The 10,291-nt window shown below is 26.7% G+C and overlaps 1 long non-coding RNA gene across 1 annotated transcript; it reads right to left on the reverse strand.

Moving 5' to 3' along the window:
* Positions 1-9,230: 9,230 nt before the first annotated feature.
* LOC145005929 (uncharacterized) lies at positions 9,231-10,065 on the reverse strand. Its single transcript, XR_013662718.1, has 2 exons — positions 9,634-10,065; positions 9,231-9,477 (listed from the first exon to the last, which is right to left on the reverse strand). It is a non-coding gene; the product is annotated as an uncharacterized LOC145005929 (long non-coding RNA).
* Between the last annotated feature and the right edge of the window lie 226 nt (positions 10,066-10,291).

The raw sequence follows: 10,291 nt of genomic DNA on the forward strand, positions 1-10,291 counted from the left end.
AGAATCAAGACACCTACGATGAGCTTGCTTTTCATAATGTTTTACCTTGTAATCACAGCAAATGCATTTTCTGATATATCTCAAGTAGGTAACATAACATCCAAGCTAGATTGTTATTTCACGAAGAAATGGACTGTTCGTATACACAACCAGCTTACAGAGCCAATCATTGTTCATGTAAAGTCAAAAAACAATGATCTAGGAAATAATACAATGGGACCTAATGGATCCAAAAGTTGGGACTTCTGCATGAATACCACTAAGAGCACTCTCTTTTATGGTCAGTTTATTTGGAAATCCAAATCAAAGACTGCGGCCTTTACTGTTTTTGATAATGGTTTATCCAAAAGATATTGCCCCAAGGCCTATTCAACACAGAGTGCAGGACTTTGTGAATGGAAGGTCAAAGAGGATGGATTCTACTTGCTCGGTGATAAAGAAAATAATAACCCACCAAGGATACATGTTTGGACTTGAGAGATTCTATATTTGTCTGCCTATATATTAAATATACTAAATAATCATGACAAGTTTGTCTTATAATTATATTTGGATATCACTATTTTATTACTTCTAGATCTTGTTTTTGATTGTACAGTTTTTTTCGTCACTTTGATTGTAAGTCCAGATCAAGAATACCTTTTCCAGTTTGTGTTTTTCTTATAATTTAAGGCTAATAACAAAACATGTATTTTTTTTTCTTTTTATTTTTTTTTTCTTGGTACACCGCATGCTCGATCTTAAGAGACTTACTTCTTGATTAAACATGGCTTTATGATTTAAGATTCACTTCTTGATTAATGATGGCTTGATTATGAATCTTAGTGACCTAACATCTTTTGCGTATTATTATTTTATATATTTTTAAAGGAATAACTCATGTACATAAGAAATTGAATGTAATTTTCTTATACATTTAAAAATATATGGTAAAGTGAATGAGATTGAATCTCATTTTATTTATTCTTATAAGAATTTATTTGACAACTTTTTATTTTGTTAAAAATGTATTATAAAAGGAATGAATTTGAATCTCATTTGTTATTCATGTTTGGATATTCTATTATGGATATGGATATTTTTTTATATATTTTTTCATTGTTATTCTATTATGAATTTATATATACAAACTATTGCTTTATTATTATTTTGTTATGAATTTTTATATATAAACTCTTGTTTTATTGTTATTCTATAATAAATTTATATAAACAAAATATTGTTTTACTGATATTCTATCATGAATTTATATATACAAACTCTTGTTTTATTGTTGTTCTGCTATGAATTTTTACATACGTCTTATTGTTTATGATTTTTTGTGTATCTACAACTTAAAAAAGATCAACAAAAGAAATATAGTCAAGGCCAAGAATAAACATACTCAACACCAAGATCAACGGGATAGAAGAAATTAGTTGAATACATATATTTTTTTTATATAAATTCATCTTTCTATATACAATATTAGTTACTTATGATTTAAGGACTGTTTGGCAGGATCTTAATTTTTAAGTTCTGAATTTTTAAGAGGTTTTAATTTCTAAGAGACTCTGGATTTTTAAGATCTGATTTTTTAACATACTGTTTGGTTGAAACCTCTGAATTAATATGTTAAATAAGGAAAATGACAATTTTATATCCTGTTATGATTTTGGATTGTATGAATTTATATGTATTCTATTATGAATATACATTGTTAATTGATATTTACCTTAAGTATTATATATTTGTACAATGAATACAAGATTTTAAATTTACGTAAAATAAAACTTTGAAATTTATAAAATCTGAAATTTTAAATTTCAAAAATTTAACAATCCCACAAATTTCTTTTATTTACATAATTATGTTAAAATACAATTACCACTTTACCCCTACATATTTATTAATATAATTTTGACTTATGTTTTTATTAATAACCAAAAATAACTTAATTAAAAAAATGATTGGCTAAAAATCTTCTCATGTTTTCACTTTATTTAGAGTTTTTATTTTAAGTATACCCTATATATATATATATATATATATATATATATATATATATATATATATATATATATATATATATATATATATATATATATATATATATATATAGAGGGTATACTTAAATAACTTAATTAAAAAAAATAACTTAATTAAAATAACTTAATTAAAAAAAATGATTGGCTAAGAATCTTCTCATGTTTTCATTTTATTTAGAGTTTTTATTTTAAGTATACCCTATATATATATATATATATATATATATATATATATATATATATATATATATATATATATATATATATATATATATATATATATATATATATATATATATATATATATATATATATATATATATTAGTGGGGTACCCGTGCGACGCAACGGCGCCAGATAGTTTTATTGGCGGGCACTTTTCATACATCGATTGGTTTTTTTTGGTGACGCAGTACCTTTCAACCTTTTGTCAGAACAATTTTGTGTTAGATGATTGTTTTTTTCGCATAGCTAAGTATACATGTAATTTTATTTTATGTTTATCTTTAATCGATTGAATATGATGAAGATTAAAAAAGTTATGATGTGATATAAACCTGACAATTTGTGTATTCGTCATAAAAAAATATCAATTAAATACATATAAAACATAAATGAGGATGAGGTTTGTATTAAAGGATTTTTTTTGAACCAATACATTAAATTATTTGCATTCTTTTTTGCTAACCAATAAATTGGATCATTAAATAATAATGAGAAGATAACATCATTTCTTCAGAAAAATTAAACGAAAAACCTTTCTAAGATTCATTTTCATTGGATAAAAAATTTGATTCAATTTTTCGACAAAAAATAAATCATCTCAAAAAAAAAATCATAGAGTGGAGACGTATTTTCATGTTTTCCTTTTTCTTAATAATTTATTATTTTTTATAATCTCTTTATTCCATTTGTTGGTTCTAAAAATTAATATAAAAATTTCACTTCTCATAAATTCATATAAAAGCTCCTTTTCACCGGATACCTTAAGCCTTAAAAAAATTAATGACATGATATATCGTATACTAAATCCAGTTTATAATGATATTAAAATATAATTTATAAATAATAAAAATACCAAAACGTTCTAGTCAATTATATCAAAACATAGTTTAGAAATACTAAAACGTTTTACACGGAAAAAATATAAGTATAACATGATTAATTAATTTTATTTGATCTTAAATTATCAAGTGTCTTATGAGCTAATGTTTAGAAAATACAAATCATCAATATATATTAATATAAAACGTAAAATTTAAGAGAGTCAAATGAGATTATAAAAATTGATATTTAATTAAATAAAACAGAAATAAAAAGATTAGATCAAAGTTTAGTAGATAATTAAAATAGATTTATTATTAAATCATAAAAAATAATTGATCAAAATCAGATGAAAATGGAACTCGTTGAATTGCGGATGCCTACAAGCCTTAGCCTATCTTTTCAGTGTAATGGATATGCAACATTTGCATTACTTCTGTCAATATTATTTTCATAGCTTCCATTAAAAGTTGGACCTTGTATCCGTACATTTGGATTTTAGATATTATATCACTCTCATTTCAATGTTAAATATTTTTCCAATTTAACTTCTTCGATTGAAATTACTAAAACAACAAAAAACTAATAAAATTTAAATTTTGTCATGTCCTTAATTAATATATTTTATTATCACATTTTTCAATCTTCACGTCTGATATTGCAAATTGCTTTGCTTTTAATTATCATAGGAGTACTATATAATTAGTCATTACAACAAACGTATGTCGTTTCGTTTCATTTAAATATGTAGCCATTTTGTATTTTTTTTAACTATCCTTACAAAGAAACAATGTTTTTCTATAGACGAATAAATTTTCAAATAAAAGCATTATTTGTTCAGAGAAAAATTTTATAACTTTATTATGTTATTCTATATTTGCATACCAAGTATGTTTAATTAAATTAAATGTATGAGTTTCAATTGGTAGAAAAATTATTTAGTCAGTATACGATTGTGTGTGGACATGTAAGGTTAAACTGTTAAACACAATATGAACGCACATATCTCATTTCCCATATAAAGACACAAACATATTCATATGTTAATAAAAAAGAAAAAAAATCAAGCATTTCGTTTGTAAATCTATCAGAAAAGCATAAACACAAGCACAAGAAGAGCATCAATCGTAACTACCATCTATCTCCTTTTTCCTTTTTCTTCCAAGTAGAAGAAACTCATTTTCTTCAAAAACTTTTTGATGGGTGTCATTAAAGCCTTCTGAAACTTGACGCTTCAAAGAACTTTATAGAATCGGAAGCAACATGAGCATACTCGAGGCTATTTAATGTTCAAAAAGAAGAAACATCAAAATCTGCAACAAATGAAAAAAATAAATCAAGAACAAAATAATTTACAAGGTTTTTAAACAGTTACAAATCAACAAACCACCCACACACAGTTAAACACACGATAATATAGAAGGATAGAAAGACAGACCTCGATGCTGTCAGAAATACATATAGGGTTTTTAGGAAAGATTAGAAGTGGATTGTGGTGGTAGTGAGGATGGCGTTTCTGAAGGAAGAGGAAAGAGAGAGGGAGAATGACATGAGAAACCACATTGGTTGTGTGGGTGTTTGATTACGGTAAGGTAGATGATGAATAGTTTGGTCGTATGTAAAGGGGAGGATGGCATCGACCTCCATGGTGGTAAGGTTGTTTACGATGACTAATGGAGTTATGAAAACGTACCTATGGCGGAGGAAGGTGAATAGTTGTAAGTGAATGAGAGCAACAGGCGGCGGCTTATGGTAGCAGATTTCGGGTAGAGTGCTTGACAGGAGAGTGGAGTGAGTAGAGAGTGATTTCAAATCGAGGAAATATGACTTATTAACGTAATTAACTTTTCGGTATATTCATATCTGGGTAACTATCTTTTTTTTTTTACATATGTAGGTAACAAATTTTTTGGGAGTGTTCACATATGACCATTATGACCTGTTAAATCTTAAATGTGAAGGCTTTCAACAAGTTTGTTACCTAGATGTGTACAAAAAAAATAGTTACCCAAACATGAACAAAACGAAAAGTAAAAATTAAATTACATGAATGGTCCTTGTAGTTTGGGGGAATTTGTGGTTTTGGTCTCTAAGTTATTTTTTTTAATTTAAATGGTTCATATTGTTTATTTTTGTTGCACGTTTGGTCCCCATCTTACCTAAAAATACTATTGTGCCTTTATTAATTTATTTTTTTAATTAATTTTCTTATCTATGTTTATTTTCTACATATTTATAAAATTTAATATACCACACATATTTGTATCTCCTCGGATGATCCCTACTATTTATTTTTTATTAATTTAATTTTTTAACTCGGATGGTCCCTACTATTTAATTTTGTTACGGACTTGGTCTCTGTCTTACCTAAAAAGACTATTGTGCCCTTATTAATTTTTTTAATTAATTTTCTTGTTTATGTACTTATGCTTTATATGCTTAAGAAAAATTAGTAGACCTCACATATATGTATCTCCTCACCATCCCATCTTTCATCATTTTCAACTTCTATTTATTTTTCATCTTTAGTGATATCGACGTCTTCATCATCACTTCTTTTTCGGTCCTTCAACTCCGTCGAAACAACACCACAACCCACTAAATATGAATAGACAGTAGGTTATGGTGTTGGTTCTCCAGAGTTGAAGTACCAAAAAAAGAAGGACGGTGAAGACGTTGATGTTACTAAAGATGGAAAAGAAATAGAAGATGGAGAGGATCAGAGATGAGATGGTGAATGGTAAGACTCAAATTAAATTTCTCAAATGTGGTTTCAGGTTTATGGTGATAAGATACATATATGTGGGGTATATTAATTTTTTTATAAAAAATAAATACATAAATAAGAAAAGTAATTTAAAAAATTAATAAGGGAATAGTATTTTTAGATAAGACAGAGACCAAACGCGTAACAAAAATAAACAATAAGGATCATCCAAGTTACAAAAAAAATTAATTAAAAATAAACAGTAGAGATCATCCGAGGAGATACAAATATGTGTGGTCTATTAATTTTTTTTAAATATGTATAAAATAAATACGTAGATAAGAAAATTAATTAAAAAAATAAATTAATAAGGGCACAATAGTATTTTTAGGTAAGAAGGGGACCAAACACGCAACAAAAATAAATAGTAGGGACCATTTAAGTTAAAAAAATAAATTAGGGACCAAAACCACAAATTTCCCCAAACCATAGGGACCATTCATGTAATTTAATTTTTAATTTTCATTTTGTTCATATTTCGGTAACTATTTTTTTTGTACACATCTAGGTAACAAATTTGTTGAAATAGTTCACATCTATGATTTAACCTGCTATAGCAGGTCATAATGGTCATATGTGAACACTTCCAAAAAGTTTGTTACCTACATATATACAAAAAAAAGATAATTACCCAGATGTGAACATACCGAAAAGTTAATTACCTTGATAAGTCATATTCCCTCAAATTGAGGGTCCTTGGACAGATACATAAGGTGTATGATAGTATTTATTCAGTTTTTTTTTTTTTTTTTTGTTTGAAAGTTTATTTTAATTTGATTGGCTAAATGTTATTCACATGGATCACTATCTCAACCCTTTATTTTTTTATCCAAAGGCTGATATATTTTCTCTTTGTTTTAAAACTTTGGTCTTAAAACCTTTTGTCTTCCAATCATATATTCTTTATAAAGTAGTATATATATATATATATATATATATATATATATATATATATATATATATATATATATATATATATATATACTAGTAGGGTACCCGCACAATGCAGCGGACGGCCATTAGTTTCATTTTGATGATTAGGTTCTAGCGAAGATCAGTTTCCTTTCGGCCAACATCAAATAATACCATTTTTGTAAGTAAACCTTCTTTCAGTGGTGATGATTAGTTTTTTCCAGTGTTACAGAAATCGGTGTTGACAGCCAATTATTCGACGATTAATCGTTTGGCGGCCTTGAACTAATTACAATTATGATGCTTGGCGGAAATTGATCGGAATCGGGCTTGACGGCCCTTGGCGGGAAATATTTTAAAATCTTAAATTTTTTAATTTTCAAATACTACACCAAAATTTTGAATTTTAAATTTTTAAAATTTTTAAATTTCATTTTAAAATATTATACTAAAATTTTCAAATACTTATTTTTTTACGATCTATTAATTTTTTAAATATTTTTGTTAATTATATAGGTCACCGATTAATCGTCACTTACTCCGATTAATCGCTTAACGTCAGTCAACCGTTGAACTACCGTCGAACGATTTTTACAACCTTGATTTTTTCTTATATTAGTTTCATATTCAAACATGTCACATTAAAAAAACATAACATAACACACATCAACAAATATCATTTACATTGATGATTTCGATGAGTTGTTCCTTACAACAAATAGTCTCTTTTGAAAACATGTAATATTTAAAAAAACATGCAATATATCCGTAAATTTCAATTATCATTAATATATATCTATAATAACGACTTGATTGACCCATTCTTTCGATAATTGTACAAATATAAAAAAAAAAAAAAAATCAATACTATGAACAACTTGTTGATTTTGATATTTTTCCTTTCACGTGCCTTTAAATGATTTGCATGATAAATGCACTACACATATGATATTAAAGGTGTATATAAGAAAATTTATTTAGAATTGGAATCCAAATCAGATCCAGAACCAAAATCAGTAATTATATGCGTGTTGGAATCTAAACCGAAATTGGTTAAAGGTTCCTAAAACATTTCTGATATATGAACCGGTCTGCACCCATTCTTATTCTCAGCACCTGGATTTAAAATTCTAAAGTTTTTACTATTATAAAAAAGAATACTCGATCGGCAAATAAATGATTTTCTGATATCACTATTACCAACACCATAACAATTATTAAATAATGTTGAAAACTACAAAAACAACTATATTTTCGATTTGTACTTTGCATTTTTATATAATGGATTCTTGCTCAAATAGAACTAAAATATTTTTCCAAGGTAACGTAATTAATTATCTTTTGTCATACCATCCATCAATTATTAACTTTATATTAAAATATCATTATCGTATTTGTGATAATCTTACTATAACATTTATTCCTTAATATAAATTTTATATGAGAGTTATTATTATTATTATAAAACTAAACAATTAATTTTTTTTATATAAACTTATAAAATTTTATAACTCTTGGTTCATTTTATAATATTTAACATTATTATATTAAAAAAATACATAATTAAATCTTAATTTTCCCTGGCTATCTCTGTAGTTGCATAATTATATTCAATCAATAGAATACTGTAGTTGAATAATTATATTCAATCAATAGAATACGAAATAGGATTCATCGTATATCTTCGCTTTCTAGGTTTCTTATTTTTTTTTTTTCTTTAAGACTACATTCCATTTCACATGCATTTACATTTAAATTGTAGAGGGTGGAGGTGAAGTGATGTGATGTTCTATTTATACTTTTCTTATGAGGCCATCATTTAACTTAGCATTTTGTTTTTTCATTAATATAATTAGACAATCAATGCAAATAATATATTATTTTTTTTATCGATTATTATTATATTTGCTATCAGCATATATTATATTGATGTTTAATAAATCATCTCTATTGAAGTGTTTATTTTACGTAATAATTGACTTAGTTTTTTTTGAAAGAGATGATGCACTTAATTTTGTTAGTTGCTTAAACTACTTTTTAATTTTACATACCATATTGTTAGGTTTAATAATTATTGTAAATAATGATTGTCAGGACTTTTAAAACACTTTTGTTGTGAAATTTTATTTTGAAAAAAAATGAAAAACAAAACTGAATTTTCATTAATCCAAAATTACTCATTACACATTATTTGAAATTTTACTTCCCCGTCTATAAAAACTATTTACCTTCTATTTTATTATCTTCATTCAGCATACGATTATCTGTCATAATATATTGATACATAATAACCAAAATATAATTTATTTCTTTAATTCACTATGAACATGATTATACAATAAATCATGTTTTGATTATACAATAAATCGTATTTTTGGTTTTTTTAAAAAACAAAATAGAATCTAACAAACATATTAAACACAAACAATACATTTTTGTTAAAAAATTTAAAATCCTATTTAAGCCTCAAGAATTTTAATATGTTTATCAAGAAAAAGCAAACCATATATTATGATGTAGAACATGCAAGTTCTACGAACAACCAGAAAGGGTTTTCCCCATGATCCATTCAAATATTGTTATTCTGAAACGATTTACTCATGACATATACAAATATCAAATACAAACTGAAATACCATGGAAAATACATATACAACAAAAATACAATTATAAAGCTTATAAATCGGTTACAAATGGAAAACTTAACCGAGATTCTTCAAACCCGAAACTGAAATTTCAAGAAACCATTGTTAGATTCTCATAAACAATTAAACTAAAAAACATATAATTGAACATGTAAATACATACACATAAACCAAAAAACAAATAATAAAAATTAGAAACAAATCAAGATATATGGTTTTTGATTGAGAGAAAGAGAGACTTGGCAGCGGATGTTAGAAAGGGTGGTGGTTGTCGCGGTTTTAGATCTTGGGTTTCCAGATCTCGTCTTTTGCTTTGTTGCAATAGCTGTGTTGAGTGGTTTAGTAGGGATGAAGGCGACTTAAGATGAAGGTGGTGTTTAAGGATGAGATTGATGGTCAAGATCGTGCGGCGGTGGTAGATATGTAGACGGGGGTCGGTTGTGATGATGGATGGTGATGAGGGAACTGGTCATGCAATGTAGGTGAACTGGTTGAAGGTGTAAAAAGCTTCAAAAATGTTGGTGGCGGACGTGAGTGGCTGAAGGCGGAGGCAAGGCGTCAGGTATAGGAGTAAAGTGATTAGGTTTGAGTGTATTTGTGGTGTTGTAGCTACCAGCATGACCATTGGCTTGTTGCTTCATATCAACGACTCTTAGGCATACATGCTGGCAATCCTTGTGTCAATCCACGTGATTAAGAGTATAAGAATCATTTGATTTGTTTTTGTGTGCTTAATCTTTTGTACATTGAGCTTAAAAAATTGTACATTTTTTCCTTTAATTTTGATTGGTTGATTTTAAATCACATGGATTACCATTTAACTGATCTAAGCCATCCAAACTAAATTCAATGGCCAATATTGATCCTCCTTGTTTTTTAAGACAAAGTCTTAAAATT

Source organism: Lactuca saligna, chromosome 7 (genome assembly GCF_052625555.1).
Source record: "Lactuca saligna cultivar CGN05327 chromosome 7, ASM5262555v1, whole genome shotgun sequence".
Classification (NCBI taxonomy): domain Eukaryota; kingdom Viridiplantae; phylum Streptophyta; class Magnoliopsida; order Asterales; family Asteraceae; genus Lactuca; species Lactuca saligna.